The sequence below is a fragment of the Xenopus laevis genome, chromosome 8S (genome assembly GCF_017654675.1).
Source record: "Xenopus laevis strain J_2021 chromosome 8S, Xenopus_laevis_v10.1, whole genome shotgun sequence".
Classification (NCBI taxonomy): Eukaryota; Metazoa; Chordata; class Amphibia; order Anura; family Pipidae; genus Xenopus; species Xenopus laevis.
The window spans coordinates 60,660,955-60,679,116 of record NC_054386.1 but is presented as its reverse complement, the minus strand read 5'-3'; positions in this window follow the sequence as shown (position 1 = coordinate 60,679,116).

Below are 18,162 nucleotides of genomic sequence, written 5' to 3'. Positions count from 1 at the left end.
GTGGCCAGGGCCCCTTAAACGTCCATGCCTTCCCGAAGTCAGTCAGAAGTGTGGCGTGGCCGGGCCCCCCTTACCCTTGGGGCCCCCTACAACTCTCCCCCTGATGGCTGCCCTGGCGGGCTGCCCCCCCCCACATGCCAGAGGTCACACCACTGGACCAACAGGGTAAGCAGTAATTATTACATAAGTTCAACATCTCTGCACTCTCTCCAGCTCACTTATATCCTTTTTAAGGACTGGAGCCCAACACTGCACTGCATACTCCAGGTGACCAGTGGCCTATAAAGAGGCAAAATTACGTTTTCATCCCTTGAGTTTATGCCCTTTTTAAGCAAGACAATACTTTGCTTTAGTGGCCACAGAATGACACTGCCCAGAATTAGACAACTTGTTATCCACTAAAATCCCTAGATCCTTCTCAATTAAGGAAACCCCTAAGACACTGCCATTTAGTGTATAACTTGCATTTATATTATATGTACCAATGTACATAACCTTGCATTTATCAACATTGAACCTTATTTTACAGTTTGCTGCCAAGTTTTCCAATTTAAAACAAACAAGGGAAAGTTGTGCTCACCATTGATTAAATAAAAACCATTAGGCAGGGGTGTAATTAGGCTGTGACCACAAAATACATATAGACAAATACAAGAGGTCCTCTACACTCAACCTATTATCAATATATTTAAGACATTGAGACATTTTGTACATACAGCTATGTATTTAAGCTGTCCAACTACGTCAAAGTCATCCCATATCTGGCCAGTCCTACACTCAAATTGCATCTGATTCATTAAGAATTCCATTGCTTTATAATACATTTTAGAAAGGGACTAAGTTTTTCCTGCAACTTACTTGTTGCTTTCAAAGTAAAACTCCCAAACTTGGCTGTCCTTTTATTAGCCACCAGTGGGATCACCTGACTATAGCTGGGTAGGATGGGAGCTACTACATGGAGCTGGCCACTCCTTTACTTTCATGTCTGAATGACACTCAAGTAATTGGATGAATAGAATGCACATAGAGAGCCCTTGTTCCCCCACTTTGCCCCTCACAAATTACATTCTGACTTATGGAGCACAGAAACCTAAAACTAACAGCAGAGACCTGCTGCAGTGCAAGGAGAGAAGAACTCAGTGTGCAAAAATAGCCAACTGCAGCCTTTTTTTTTTTTTGCACAGTGCACACTGTATTCTATATGGTAAATGAGCCCTATAGACCATTATTACCTGTGTTTACTCCAATGTGTAACCCTCTTTCCTCTTCTCCGTTTGTCACCCATTCATTCCCCATTTAGTACAAAGAGTATTGCACTCCCATGTGAACAACAAACAAAGTCTATAGTAAAGTGTTAGTAAAAATGCATGTGGTGCGCAACAATAAACACATTCTGATGAATTAACAAAGTTATCAGCTTTGAAAAATAAGTAAATTTATTAAAAGGATCCTTTACCCAAAAATATAATTACAAGCAACTATCCAATATAAATTAATTAAAGAGTTGTTTGTAAATGTAATGGCTATTGAAATTAATGTTTGCAAATCTCTTTTTAGGCACGGTCCGACTTTATGACTTTAAAAAAGACCCCACCGAATATTTGCAAAACACAATTATCAATGAGAAGCACTTTTTGGAAATGAGCTTGTATTTTTATTGTAAATTATTCTGAAATCTTCAAATCACCGTCAAAGTTGCTGAACATGGACACTAAAAAAATAATTAAGTCATGAGTGTATTGTCATTGTATAATGTGTATGCAAAAATCCCAAATTTTTTTGATTTATCAGTATAAAATTGGACTTTTAAAAAAATCACAAATTTTTCAGAATTTATTATACCCGGAGGATGGAAAAGTCCAAATCAGAAAGTGCGGCATCTCAGACCTGTTGAGCTTGCATATAAGTCAATGGGAGAAATCCTGATGATTTTTTTTATGTGTGCTGTGCAATACCCCGAAAATGTGTTTTCGAGAAAAAGGCATACAAAATCGTTTTTGGGGAAAAAATCTGAAATAATTGTGAAATTCAGATTTTTTTTTCCCACAAATCAAATTTTCGGGAAAATCTAATAATAAATACCCCCTGAAAAAACCCACCTGAAATTAGATCGGAGTTTGTGGCTGGAAATACGATAAATTCAGACTTTGATAAATAACCCCTATGTGTTCTACTTGACAAATTAAAAATAAGGCTTCATAACAAATTATTTTCTGAATGAAGAGTTGTGTCTGAAGCACTGCCAAGTTGGTCTGCAATGACAAATCATTGTCAGAAATGTTATTTCTTATTCATAACTGGACCTGTAACATTAAATCTCCCAGAGATTTAAAAACTAAATACATCACTTTATGTTATTGAAACAGCTGCCCCTTTCAGAACATGAGGATTTATTAGAAGATATACAGTTATCCTAGATGGATTTGTAATTTGTGTGCTTATTACTGAGCTACAAGTCCAAAGCACAAGGATTTCTTACTTTTAACAGAAGTTTTCCTTTTTTTATTGAACATTTTATTTATTAAAGCATTCCTTGGTGACAAGATATAATATAAGCTTATTTTATTATAAATTCATACTCTATCTTCTAATCTTTATGCACATTGTTGTTTGTCCTATTATGCAGTCATTTGTAATATTTTAAAACAAGATTTTTTTTGTTAGTACGCACTCTAGCATCTCTCTAATAACCATTGTGTGGGGTACTTAATAAGAGCACAAAGTTTGGCCAGGAGAATTAACCCACAGCAACCAATCAACATATAAAATTTACCAGTCACCTGTTTAAAAGCAAATCTTATTGGTTGCTGTGGCTTACTGTTACTAGGCAAACTTAGCAGGGCTCATTCATGTTGCAGTTTGCAAAAAAAGGCTGCAGTTGGGGTAGGGTATTGTGCAAATAGCCACAGGTCTTAGCACTTTGGTCTCTGCGGAGACCTGCAGATTGCCCCTACAAACAAGCAATGTCTACCTTAGGCAGCACTTGATTCAAATGAGGAACCTAGGTATGAGAAAATTCACCAATTATAATGCAGTTTACATGCACTATGTCAGCCATGTTGTGGTTATCTTACTTATGGACATTATTGTGTTTTTTAACTTTATTATATTAAACTTTAATTGATATGGAACATACTGCAATGAAAAATTGGGTTAAAATTTTCGGTTCTAGTTGCAGAAAAAAAGAACTGTATTGTGTAAGGTGTATATTTCCATGCACACTATGCATATGATATAGTGGTTCTTGACTGAGACTATTTAACTAAACAGTACTATTCTGCTTTCATGTTTGTAGACAACATTTCTAATTTCTTGGTTGCAGCTACTTTGGTAGATTTTGAATACATGGAAGAAGGAAACAACACTAGACTTGTCAATGTTTGTTTTATACAGTATATCAGATGTCTAAAGTGATATATAGTGGTGCAATGTTTTTCCCATTACACAAAAATATATAGTTCTGGTTCCCACTAGAGAAAAATCTTTATTGGGGCTGGCACACACAGCAACTTCACTCTCAACACCTCCCAGAATGCCACTCATGCAATCATTTGTTGTGTTAAAAAGGGAGCTGAGGGGATTTTTATGCAGCAGACCCCCTGGTCACCCACCTAGGTCCTTGCGGTCTGCTTGATCTATAATTACTCGGCTGTTCAGAATCATGCACTCCAAGATAAATTCTTTTTCCTGATAAAGACTACTGTGTGTATGTTTGAATATATTAAACACAGAAATATATGCAGTATACAGTATGGCTATTACAGGTATGGGATTTATTATCCAGAATGCTCAGGACCTGGGTATTCCGGATAATGGCTGTCACGAACACGGTACTTCCAACCGCACGTGACTTTAGGTGTGGCTATCAGGGGTCACTCACTCAGTCTCTCACCCACCTTGCACACAGGTTAGACTAACACAAAAGCACCCCAAACACCAACCAACACCCACAAAACTCATTCGCTGCCACCATCTATCATTCACAGGCGATAGAAACCTATTGTGACTATTCCCCTGTTCTCTCTAACAGGTAATAATTCACAATACACCAATTCATTAAACACTCTCTCAGTTTAGTCAGTTAGTTCCAACTGACTCAACAAGTACTTCAGCATACAGAGGGTTAAGGCTCACAGTTACACTCTTTCAGGCTAGGTTCGTTTAGAGCATCAAAGACAATCTTATTAAATCCTCTTTAATATTATAAAAGGTATAACAGTGCAAAATACAAAAAAGATGTTACAAAAGAGACATACATTCAATAATACAAGTACAAACAGTTGTAAAATAAAAGGGAAAACATGGAAAACCTATACTTAACTCCAAAGATATAGAATTCCTGGTCCTGGAGGCAAGGGGAAACAAACGGGATAACTTCCAATCGCAATTGGTCCTCCAAAGTAAATCCAAAGTTTAGTCAGAAGAGCTGACTATTTATTAGTGATTTCAGGGCATCAGGTAACTGCACACTCCCCCCTCTCTCTGGAATGTAAGGGGGTGTGGCCTAGCAGGACACAGATTGAGTTTTTATGACCTCCTGTGAGTAGGAACTGGACCAAGAATATAATGACCATAACTCCTTATTGGAACATAGGAGAGAGATGATATTATATTCATTGGTTATTAATTCTCTCAGGGATTCCATAGATACTAAATACATCAATACTGTGTGACCTGCCCCTGCGCAGATATCCATATCTAATACACAGAGTACCAAACCTAGTCATGTTTGGACTCGTTGGAAAGATGAAATTGCCTTGAACCCATCATCAGTTTTTTATACTGTTCGTACAACAGGTATGGGTTCTGTAAGGATAAATATATTTGAGTATACCTTATATGTGACCTTCACTTCACCTTTGAGGGTCTTCCTGGGAACTTTACGTTCTCACTCCTTGGGCTTCCCCCTCCCCATGGAATGGCTCTTATCAGCCAGGGCATGGAGGAGGGCATTACAGCTCTGACCCCTCTGACCATAGTGAACAGAGGCCTGTTATGTGTCTGATTTAGATGCTGGTAGAAATATTTCTCATGATACCTTGGCCTGTTTTATTAACTATTACAGGCCTGTATCATGACAATGGTTATTTCTGTAATTTAGCATGCCATACCTTAAGTCTACTAGAAAATAATTTAAACATTAAAAAGGGTCCTGTCACCCAAATAAATATTAAGAATCCTATTTTATTACATTAGTCAAGCAAAATTAACTTTAATTACACTATATAACTTATTTGAACCTTGTTTCCTTCCTTCTGGGAATTCATAATTATAGCAAGCAGGCAGGAGCCATTTTGTGGACAAGCCTTGCATCATCTCAAATTCTTGTTTGTGCACCAGAATAGGGACCCGATGTCCATCCCCAAGCAGTGAAATCTAGGAAGTGTTGAATGTAAAGTGAAAATAATTGTCTGCCCCATCTCTATGCCTAAGGCATAGAAAAAGGAAATACTAATTTGGATCATTTTGATAAAATGGAATTTATGGGAGATGGCCATTCCATAATTCAGAGCTTTCTGGATAAGGGGTTAATGGATACCACTACTGTACTGCAAATCAAGTAATTTAAATATGAATGCTTGCCAGGATGTTAAAAAGGTCGAAGTAAAAATTAAAATAAAAATAATTCAAATTTTGAGCTAATTTTTGTGTACTTAGACTAGGGAATAGTCCAAATTCGATTTGAATTTGAAAAAATAGAAAATTTGAATTTTGAAATTTACCATGTACTGTCTCTTTAAAAATTAGACCGACAATTTGCCATCTAAAATCTGCCAGATTACTGTTTTAGCCTATGGGGGACCTCCTAGAACCTATTTGGAGTCAATTGGTGGACTTTGAAAAATCAAAGGTTTTTGTTCAATCGAATGTGCTATTACTTTGATTCATACAATTCGAATTTGGCCGAATACGGACAGATTTGATCGAAAACAAACCTATTCAGCCAAAAAAACCTTTGCCTTAATTTCGGTTGGTCTTTTGAATTTGAATTTCTAAGTTTTTCAAATTTGAAATTTGACCCTTGATAAATCTGCCCCTCAATGTTTAATATTGCTTTACATGTATTAATAAAAAATATATTTCTAATGGGCCTGTTATGCAGAGATTGAAGGAGTGAAGTTTGTTCATATCATCAATTCAATGTTTATAATAAAATACGTTCTTAAATTTTCCTAAAGTGTTAAAAAGTCTTGCTATGTAGTTCATTGATACTATCTGTATTTAATTGCCAAGTACTCTGTCTTTCTCTGAACCAGAAAATATTTGCGATCATCAATGCTGTACAAATGGGCCTAAAGAGCTGAACTCCAACCTCAATGTGTTCTGCTCCAGCTAACTCATAATGTGTAGAATGTAAAATGATTCTTGATGTTTTTATGGTGAGAAGGACTAGGAAAAGGGTCATCATAACGTAGCACATTATAAAATTACTTAATAGAATGTATTCATGCATGAAAGGCAAAAAGACATATACCAGACACATGTGGCTAGAATGTTCAATTGATATTTTCCTTTTAATAAGAAGAAAACTATTTATTTTACTGTTCGTTAACACTGTGCTTTACAAAGAGTTTAACATTGGTCAACCAAAAAAAAAAAAAAAAACAGTTTGAATAACATAATGTTTGTATTTAATATCTTTTTAATTAAATTCACCCACTGTGCTTGAATTTATTTTGATATGACAACTTGGTCTGATATCAGTCATAGATATAAGCTCTCTTTTTTCAATTTATTCAATTGGTGATTGTAATTGAAATAGTATTTAGAAAATGAATGCATGCATTGTTGAGAGGATATTTTATTCAATATAAATGTATGGAATCATTTATCTGGAAAACAATTATCTAGAAAGCTGAATTACAATTTTATATCAATAATCTAATGATTTCCTTTTTCTCTGTTAAATAAAAAAGTACCTTGTACATCATCCACACCAATATCTAATTAACCCTTATTGAAAACAGAACCAGCCTATAGGCTTTATTTAATGTGTACATGCTTTTCTAGCAGACTTAAAGTATGACGATCCAAATTACAGAAAGTTATCCTGAAAATCTGAGGTCTCAAGCATTCCGGAATAACAGGTTTCATACCTGCATACCTGCTTCACCAATCACGTATTTATAATGATTTAGAAAAAATTGATCCCATCAAAAGGGTTCATTAATTAATGATGACATAGTAAAGTTTGGTGATAATTTATATTCATCATGTGATGATGCATCCATCTTAAAAATATAACAAATTTTCAAATGCAAGATCATAATTGATCAGATATTTCCTATGGGATATTCTATATTGGGTCCTTTATGGTGGGGATTTTTTGCATATCTTCTCAAATGGGTGAAATGTAAGGAGAGATTGACAATATATTACCTTTGCAAATAAAGAACCATTTCTGAATTGTTGAATAACACAATGCTATGGCATTCAAAATGATCTTGGATGTGCACTTCAGATAAATTGATTAAATATTGCAGCAAAGGATTGTTTGAATGGTGGTAAAAGAAACTTAATCTACTGCAATACAGGTTCAAGCCAACATTCAGGAACAAGAAAATTATTATCGGCTTGGTCCCTAAGTAAAGCCAAAATTAATTAATTAACCGCTCACCCAGCGCAGAGTAGGACCCAGGTGTAGAAACCCTGGGTCTATCGTTGGAGGGTGCAATTTCACTCGGTGCACAGCATACAAATCACAAACACAGCAATCTTAGTAAAGATGAAGACTCACCGAATTCACAGAGTGGCCCGGGTGCAGCGCCCCGAACCCGTAGCTGGGGGAGTAATATCAATGCAGATAGCGAAGAAGCACGCACTCCATGGACCAACGGATAAAATAAAAGATCTTTATTGAAACAGCTAAAACAATGATCCTTACGCGTTTCGTATCCGTAGATTAAACAAGCTTGTTTAATCACCCTTTGTTATAATTTAATTTGTAAAAAGCACATTAAGTTTTGGTGAACTTGTTTCAAGATAATAGTAATCTACTTTGGCATATTGCTTCGATCTTAAGCCTAATAAAGCTGATAACGGATCAGTTCTAATATTTTAGTTCAACCGTAAGACGTCTAGATGAAGCTCAAATAATGCTATTCTCTGGGTTTTTGCCGAAAGATGGTCTGGGTTGCGTCCCCTTCCTCTTTCCTTTTCCCTTTTAAACCTGATGCCTGATATAGATATAAATATGATATGCAATACAAGTCTATACCTAACATAAATCTCGCAATGTAAATGAATACTTCTGAATTTGATGCTAGATTTAAAGCGATTAAAGTTTATGTAAATTGTGATTCATTAACTTATCATTGTTAACTTACCATTATTAATTTTAGTGTTCTATCCACATAAATAATAGATCGTTTTGTGTATAAAAATTGTATAAAAATTATGTTAAGAAATATCATATTAACTGTGATTTATAAATTAACTATTTAATTTGATTTAAGAATATGTACAAAAGCAGAATTTTTCGTTTCAGCTGAAACAATTTTAGGGTTAAAAATTTAAAATTCAAATTTAGGATCACTGATTTATACGTCATATCCTTTTTATCTGTTTAAATGTTAGCTCACGGCTGTTTTCAATTATGCCTATGACTAAGTATCTACGGATACGAAACGCGTAAGGATCATTGTTTTAGCTGTTTCAATAAAGATCTTTTATTTTATCCGTTGGTCCATGGAGTGCGTGCTTCTTCGCTATCTGCATTCAGGAACAAGACACAACAGTTTCAACATGCACAATCTTTTCACCAACTAGGGTTTTCAATCACACACAAAAATTAAAATTCTTGTGAATGAATGTCCTGTGGACAGATTAAAGCTTTCTGGTAAAAAAAAAAAACAACTAATTAAAGCCCTCAAAGAAAACAACACCATCAGTATTTTTGTTTTTTTAATTTCTGAGTTATTTTTTTTAAAAAGTGCAAAGGTGTCAATATTTTGGACATGACTGTCTAGAAATATACCATTAAGTAAAACAATTTGTAACCTCAAGGTATGCAACAAGGTAAGAAGAAGGGGTCATCGAAAATAGCAAATTATTTTTGTCTTAGCAGGGAACAAAAACACACCAAGAGTTGCATTTTATATTCTGTTGATAACATAATCCAATCATTCTGGCAGGCAAACAAATTAATACTCTTGGGATTTAGAGTGATGTTTTGGATTTTGGGGCCATATGTTGGGGACTATGTCTAGGGTTATGGCCCCAGGAGTTAACATTCCTGGAACCTAGTATTCATTTGCTCTGTTACTTTGTTTAAAAATAAGTAAATTATTTAGGGATAAATACATACCAGGAATAATTAACAATGCAGATTCTCATTCTTGGTTTGACTTGGATCTATTTTGGGAACTGGCCCCAGGAACAGAGAAAGATCCTGAGGTTTGCCCCTATTATGTAGGCATAGGCAATAGCATCTGACTGCTGAACAACTCTCCAATTTATTTTGAATACTTATAAAAATATAGCTGTTTTTACTAAAGCACTGGGTTGGGGTAACTATTATGATAATTAATATTATTGTGGTTCCTGGTTCGGTTAGGTGGAGAGTTATTCATCATTTAAGGTGGATAAATTGCAATTTGTTTTAATTCAACCATTCATGGTCAGGCATAGTAAGAGAAATGAAAAGGGACAGGAAATTGAAAGATTGGATATTATATGGGATCTCCAGAAACAGTTAATAGATATGTTTTAGAAACTCAGCAGTTAATAAATATGTTTTATTCAATCAGCATTCATATATTTACTGGAATGAGTCCAGTGGGGGAATATCTGCAATCATTTTCATTGTATTAGTGGATTGTGTTATACCTCTCCATTAATAATATGCATCAGTTACATCATGGTGCTAGTAAGTATGCTTTCACAGGTGCTAAGATTATTTAGGGATGGTAGGTCTGAGATCATGACTGATGCTTAATAATAACCTGGGTCTTTTTGGTTCTGACTTCAACTTGACTTCCAGTTGACAGTTCTAGTGATCTTTTGCCAGTCTTAACTTAGACCCGGAAAGCCTGACAGTGATGTACTAGAAAGTTCTTATGCGTGTCAGCTTGATCAGCAATTGTGGTCACAACTGTGGTCAGCAATATATCAATATTAATACATACATTTTACTAAAATCAAATGTATTCTATCATAGTAAAAAATACTGTGCATTACAAGCTTTACAATAGGGTAAATCTGTTCCAAAAGCCAAACAATATTTCTTATCACTCTTTTCTACTGTCAGTATCATTTTGAAATAACTACTTTCACATTGAGAATATCTGAATTTATATGAGTTGAAAATGGTCAACTGTGATACAGTTCTACACTCCCTTGAGATTATTTCTCTCATCTTATTTAAGCTGTGACCTGCTTATTCTGCCAAGGTGTATTAATGTTTTGTAGCACCTATAAAATGAAGAAATGGAAAGCAAAGAGCATTATAAAAAAGGTATTTTTCCAAAGAAAAAAATAATAGATCAGAACAAAGTAATACTGTGCAAATTCCAGTTAGGACTACATTGGGAAATGTCATGCCCACATTGACATTCAGTGCTCTTATAATTATAGGGAATAATTAATTGCATTTTTAATGTAACAGTTAAACAATACTGGAGTGGTATAAAGAACTGTGATACTTACCGGTAAATAAGAAAAACATATAAATTAAAGGTCAACCATAGCTATAGCGCAAAATCCACTGAACTGCAGTGGATGTTTGATAAATCTGCTTCACAAATAGTTTTCTGCATTTTACAATAACACAGTCACACAGAATTTCACTGTGAATCCACGTGTGGCTAAAAAATTCGCTCACCACTAATGATAGGCGAATTTATTCGGCAGGCGCCGGCGAATAAATTTGTGCATTAGCTGCATTCGTGCAGTAGCCTGTGTCAAAAAAAAATTTGATGGCGTCGTTGAAGTTTCTACGACACTTGTCGGTGGCGTCAAAATTGCCATTTCGTGAATTTTTCGCCAGTTTTGTGGGAAATTAGCAAAATTTGCGGCGAAGCAAAACGGTACAAATTCACCCATCACTACTCACCACAATGCACAAAGAATTTGCCATACGCCTAAGACAAACAACAATGTTGTAACACTAATTAAAGCATTTACATTATATCTTAAACATAATAAGATAAAACCTATTACTAAGCAACTACTAAATTGTAAGTGTTTTTTTTTTATATCAGTGAAAGTAACCCTTTAAGAGAGAATCTACCTTTCCCAAAAATGAATTTTCAGCAAAACGAAACAAGTCAGATTCGCCCATCAATAGTGATCATAACTTTTAATTATTAATTCATTCCAAAACAATCTATGTTTTTGTTGTGACTTGAACTAAACATGGCAAATGGGGAAATTTAGGCCTTGGGGCATAGATAATTCATATTTAACCTTTTCCATTCTCCCTTTGTAACTGTTTTGTAAGCAGAAATCCTCAGACGGGGAGTTTATCTGTGCACCTCCCAATGACATAACAATTTCCCTATTTGCCCAGCTTTACACACCCCTGCTTAAGAATACAACTTTGATGTTGCTGTTCTACAGCTACCATACTTTCTAACCCTTCAAGGATCATTCTAGGTTTGCCAGATGTTTGGATTTGACCCATAAAGCCTGGTTATTGGAAGAGCTGCCTGGGTTAATACTGCTTGCCCAGTTCTCCAAATAAGGAAAACTGGGCAGGATTTTCCTTAAAGGGGTTCTAAACCCTGCTTCACTGCTCAACCAAACTTTACTAATTTGTGGCTGGACTACAAATCCCAAAATACTATATTATATAATGAAGGTTGATGTAGGCTTGGAGCTGTAGCACAGCACCATCAGTGTTGTATTCTGTTGCATTGCACAATTACATTTTTCAAAAACTTTTCTCCAAATCACCATGGCCAGCAGCTACATTAATATGCAGAACATCCTCCAATTAGAATGCCAGCTGATCTGTATAAATCTGCCTACATGTTCTTTGTTCCTGGAACTAGAGTTGAAAGCTTTAAGCACAGTTTCCCATCACTGAACAAGTCTGTCCTTAATCCCATGTCTGATTCCAGTGTAATATAATGAAGAAAAAAATGCCATACTAATCTCTATATGTAAGATAACAGGAACATGCCTGACATAGTGCTGGAAATCAGCATTCTCATTGGTCAGTTCTCTTGAATTTATAATAAGGTTCTTTAGCGACTTCTATAAAAATCTAGGGGGCGCTGTGGGACTGTATAACTGTGGGGTTTAGAGCCCCTGTAAGGCTGTGGTGTGATGATCAGAGGCAAAGTGGCATGATGTTTTTTTTCTCCAGCACTGTGAATTTCATTTATAGTAGGATCAATAAATGGGCTTCTCCCAAGCGTGCTAAAAATAGAACCTGTAATAATGCTTTAAATAATTACCAGCGACATTTTAGAGGTACATTTATCTACCTGTCTCTTTAAAGCCTGAACTGATACAATCATTCTCATGCTTTTTTCAGAGGTGGAAAAACTTTATCTTCATTCAAAATAACTATGTTATGCTTTCCTTAAACTTTTACCTGAAAAGAATAATTCATGACTCCTTCTAAGTAATGTTAGGAAGGTTTGCTGCTGGGTTAAAAAGCTTCAAAAAGTCAACATTGTACATTAAAAGATATGTGTTACTGCTTTAGACACCACTTCTAAGATAAACCGAAACCTTTAATTTTTTTTTTAAAGTCTCCAGACATGTATTTGTGTTTTGAAAAACTGCAAACTTCAAAACAGCCCTAACATATTAAAAAGGTTCTTCTTGCTGTTTTAGACATGCCTACAGTTCTACAAAAGACTTCAGGACAGCACCAACGAATTATTTTATATTAAAACGTCTTTATTTGTGCAATCCAAAAATAAAGTGCGTATTACCAAATATCAAGTGTCCATCATATCATCACATGTAAATCCATCGTAAAGTGCAAATTAGACAAAAAGTCTACAATATTAAGATCTGTAGAAAAGATAAAAGTAGATATAATCAAAAAGGGGGACATTTATCGCATTAACAGTATTATCCCACACATCAGCAACTTTTATCTTTTCTACAGATTTTAATATTGTAGACTTTTTGTCTAATTTGCACTTTACGATGGATTTACATGTGATGATATGATGGACACTTGATATTTGGTAATACGCACTTTATTTTTGGATTGTTATTGAAGTGAATGTATTAACACTTTTAGACCACTGGGTGGTGAGATAGAGTATAAAAGGCCAATTTTGATTATGTGTCAGTAAGCTTGACAAAAGGCCATGTGGCCTGAAACGTTGCCGTGATGCCCCTGTGAAGCACGAATAAAGGCGTTTTAATATAAAAGAATTTGTTGGTGCTGTCCTGAAGTCTTTTGTCGTTTGTGGTGCCAGTGGAAAGTGGCCACTGGTGGAAGTGCACCACCCACAAAAAAAGAGTGAAAATCGTTGTGCTGACTGCTTGTCTACTATGCCTACAGTTCTAGAAATTGATAAATTGATTTTTTTTTTTACAGCAAAAATAAATACCGAACTTTGGCCTAGCAATTTTTATAAAATACAAGATCCATATATAGTAGGAATTAGATGTTTTACATTATTGCCTACTCTCAAATACAGGCTGGTTGATAACTCACATTCGTGTGTATTTCATTTATTAAATAGATTCATTTGGATTTGCCTATATTAAGAGCATTCAGAGTTCCAGAGGGGGTGTGCAATATGTACACTATATACAGTATTGTTCAAGATATAAAAAGATTGAGCATGCTCTATCTATAGCAGTAGTCATAACAATCCATAGGTTTGAACAGTATAATATTTAAGAGGACATATACCCTCCATAGCTACATTGCTTCATGTTAGCAGAGTAACTGGGTAACTTGGATGTGCAGTGGCAGTCAGAACTCTTACCAATCAGAATGATGCTGCAATCATAACTGGTACTTTATTCTCCTCAAAACATGCAGAAGAAAGTTGGATATATTATCACATCAGGGAGACTTTTCCCAGAATGCACATAAATGTTCCACTAAAACTGTATGTATGAACATACAACATGAACATTGACACCTACTGGCAGAAGTAAACAGTATAACAGTACATGAGTGAGAAGGTGTTGTTGTCTGAGCTTTTCAAGGTTGGATCTTGGAAGTGGCTTTGTCACAGCATCTGCTATCATATCATGAGTCTCACAGTACACAAGCTCAAACACATTTTGTTCCAGTAGATCCCATAGGTACATGTTTGCAAAGAATTGACATGGCAATGTACAGTATTTGGATGTGTAGTGGTAGCAATGCAAAAAAGTCGGTATTTTTTATTGTTTGGCAGAAGATCTTCCGACTTTAGGTAAGCTGTGTCCATTGATGAGCTCATACCCTTGCACTTATACCAAAGTGATTGAGGATAACCCCAATTTGGGTACTTTTATTTAATAATAAGTGACCAAAATGATTTAACCAGTATCTACTACATTTAAGAACGTTCTATATGAGCTTACCGCTATCACTGCTGGGCCTGGGTGCACACGCCCCAGACCTTCAGAAAGGGGAGTCAAACACCAGGAAAACTTCAAAAGAGGCTGGCACAAGCCTAGAACTACGAAGTAGCAATGCTGGAGTCAGGTTGTAAAAGAGTTTAAAAAAGCTTACATTTTGTTGTCCATAATTAAGAAAACAGGCCTAGAACTTCATCCTTGCTCTGCAGCAGTGTGTACCTTGAGGAGTTATCAATACAAGTAAAAAAAATATTTCTTCTTTCCTGGAGTCTGAGTTTTAATTGGACCACATAGGTCTGTATGAATAATCCAGGGGCTGTTGAGCTTGGCTGTTACTGGCCTTTGGAAAAGGTTTCTCTGTAATTTTCCCTTTTATGCAGTAGTAGTACAGTACATATCATTAACTTACTACATGCATCAATTTTTATACCACTGACAGGCTGGTCCTGAACTAGCCTTTTAATTGCTTCAGGATGTCTGTGCCCAAGGTGGCGGTGTGATGTGTGAATACACTTTACATGTCTTTCCACTTTGGCAGTCTTAACCATTTCCTTACAGTGCAGCTGATAGAGTTAATCTCTGATTGTTTCCCTTGCAAGTATGCAACTCCCTTTAGCAATAACACAGTTGTCACCTTTAAATTTAAAGTATATATCTTGTTTAGTTAGCTTTTTTAGTAACAAGTTACTTTCAAGAGCTGGGACATATAGGACATTTTTGACAGGTATCTTTCTGGTAACTGTTTTGGAGACAGGGCAGTGAAGAAAACCAAGTCCTTAAACATGGCCTGTCCCTGTGGGATGGGGACAGATGGTCATCTTATTCTAAGGTGCATTTTATATAATTCTGCATATACTGTACTTTCATTAGCTTAGTCTGGTAGAGCTTTCTAATTATGTACAGTTTATTACTGAGATGTGCCCTCTCATTTACTTTCTGTAGCTCCTCCCACATTTCTTTTGCTGTTTCACATTTACAAATATGCCCAATCTGTTCATCTATGCTAATCAAGTGCAATTCCCTTTTGCATTCAATGGGTATTTGAACCTGAAAAGCTGTGTTGCTGGACTACAGCTCCTGGCATGCTTTAACTCTTGATAGTATTTTGAAAGAATTCACTAATGATTACACTACCCATCCTATATAATAAAGTTCAAGTGTCTCTGCGTCCAGTCCCTGTATCCGTGGGATTGCGCTACTGCGCATGTGCCCCACGGACCGTCTCTGGCGAACTACTGCGCATGTGCCCCACGGACCGTCTCTGGCAAATTTTTTTTAGACTAGAACAATTTTGTATTTATAAATGTTTGACTACATATGTTCTAGCGCCCGTTAATTTAACGGGCTTAATGTCTAGTACTACATAATTATTGATGGGTGAATTTATTTGGCAGGCGCGAATTCCCGCGATTTGCCACCGGTGAATAAATTTGCGAAACCTCAGAGAAAATACACCGGCGTCAAAAAGAATTTGACCCCGGTGTCTGTTTTTTTGACGCCAGCGCATTTTCGCCAGAAAATGTGCGCTGGCGTCCAAAAACCGGACGATGGCATCAAGAACGAGACTCCAGCACCGTTTCACCAATTTTTTGGCAAAGCGAAATGGCCCAAATTCACCCATCACTATACATAATGTCACTGTTGTTATCTGTTATCTTACAAAAAGGGTTATTGTGTGAATTTGGTTCATAAAAATATCGCACTGTGTTGAAACATCACAAGGAAGAACATACTATTACTTACTTTTTAGTGACAAGCTCCCAGCATGGTATAGACTATGTTAATATGGTATTCTGTGATTTGTAGTGTAGCAGCAAATGGGAGAATAATATTTGCATCCCCTTTAAGCAAAGCAAGACAGCTGAAGCTAAAAGAAATGTGTTTAATGCTTCCATTGAAGACCAAATAAACAGACTGTGCAAGATTCTCCCTGGAGGCTATTCACACACTCATCGTGTCAGTATCCCTGTAGAGCTGGAGCAAATTTTATCAGACTGTATTGCTTTAAGGATCCATCCTAAATTTGTCTAGTTTACAAGTGCCAGCATCTTTAAACCTTTATAATAGCTGATATCTTAAAATTATATATTTTACATATTTATGGACCTGCATTTTTGTTTTTGTTTTTTCCAAGTTCAGCTTATTTCTTTTTTTTCCATTTCTCTATAGGGATCTCACCATACTACAGTGATGTAATAGTAAACAATGGAATCTGTGAATATTTCATATAAAGGAAAGACACATTAAAGAGTCAAAGCAGCGCATAGACAAACAATGAGATACAGAAGTGAAGAGAAAGCAGAGGAAAAAACAACCAATAGTTGCAGACCCCATGTTTAATGTCTCCTGATGGGTTTTTAAAAACACTAGTCTGATACTGTACTCATCTATTTGAAATAGACATTTAGCAATTTCTTGTAATAATTAATTCTGTAATACAAGAGACCTCATAAAACAAGAGCATTAACTTAACATAACATACTGCTTGCCTTGTAGTGAACCACAAGATAGAAGTTTCCTTTGAATGTGCTCTATAGGGCTTTTACCCCCCTTAATGTTTTTGCACTTCTATCTGGGATCATAGTAAAAAAAAACCAAATTTTACTAATCTCTCCCAGCAATATCACAAATAATATTAATGTAAATATGTCTAAATTTTTCTAGAAAATCCATCACTTTTTACAGTGAATTTACTGCTGTCATTACAAATGTCTTCTTTGTGTGCACTATAATTTAACCTTAACACCATGACAAACTTTACTGTGTTTATATTTCTTAAGTTCTGTATGGTAAAAAAAAAAAAAGTTTCTACCGTCTTTTGTTGTCTTCAGAAATAAGGTTTGGTAGTTTGAAAGGTACAATACAAGACTGTAATGAGCAAGGGTTGTTATTGGTGTTTTATGAATAGGGATGTAGCGAACCGCCGAGTATGTGTTCGCGAACACCGGCAAAAAATGCGAACAGTTCGCGAACAGTTCGCGAACTTCGAACATCCGAAAATCGTTCGAAGGATTTTTAATCGTTCGATCGAACGATTTTCGTTCGAATCGAACGAAAATCGTTCGATTTTAGCGACCGAATGGTCGAATGGTCGAAGGATTTTGACGCGAATGCCTATTGGCGAACGTCGCGCGACGTTCGCGAACTTGCGGCGGACGCGAACAGCCGATGTTCGCGCGAACAAGTTCGCCGCAGAACAGTTCGCTACATCCCTATTTATGAATAATAAATGACAACATAATACATAGCTGGCACATCATTAATATTTGTTTTTACATTTGTTTCAGAGTTGCCTTTTTATTCATGTTTTCTGCATACAATAATTTATGAAAAAATGTGTGCCATTTTTTATTCTCATTGGAATTAAAAAAACGAAGTTGTAAAGCTCTCTCAGAACAATTAGTCCCGAAATATCTAGAGACGCTGCAAAGTGCTTTTGATAGTAATTCTCTTCCTCCATCATTTACAGAGGCCCTCATAGTTGTCATCCCTAAACCGGGTAAAGATTCAACTCACTGCTCTTCATACCGCCCTATATCTCTCCTAAATACAGATGCTAAAATCCTGGCTAAGGTCCTCGCTTCCCGCCTCCAACAGGTAGTCCCTGACCTTATCCACCCTGATCAATCTGGCTTTATGCCAGGACGCTCCACTAACATCAACCTCCGCAGA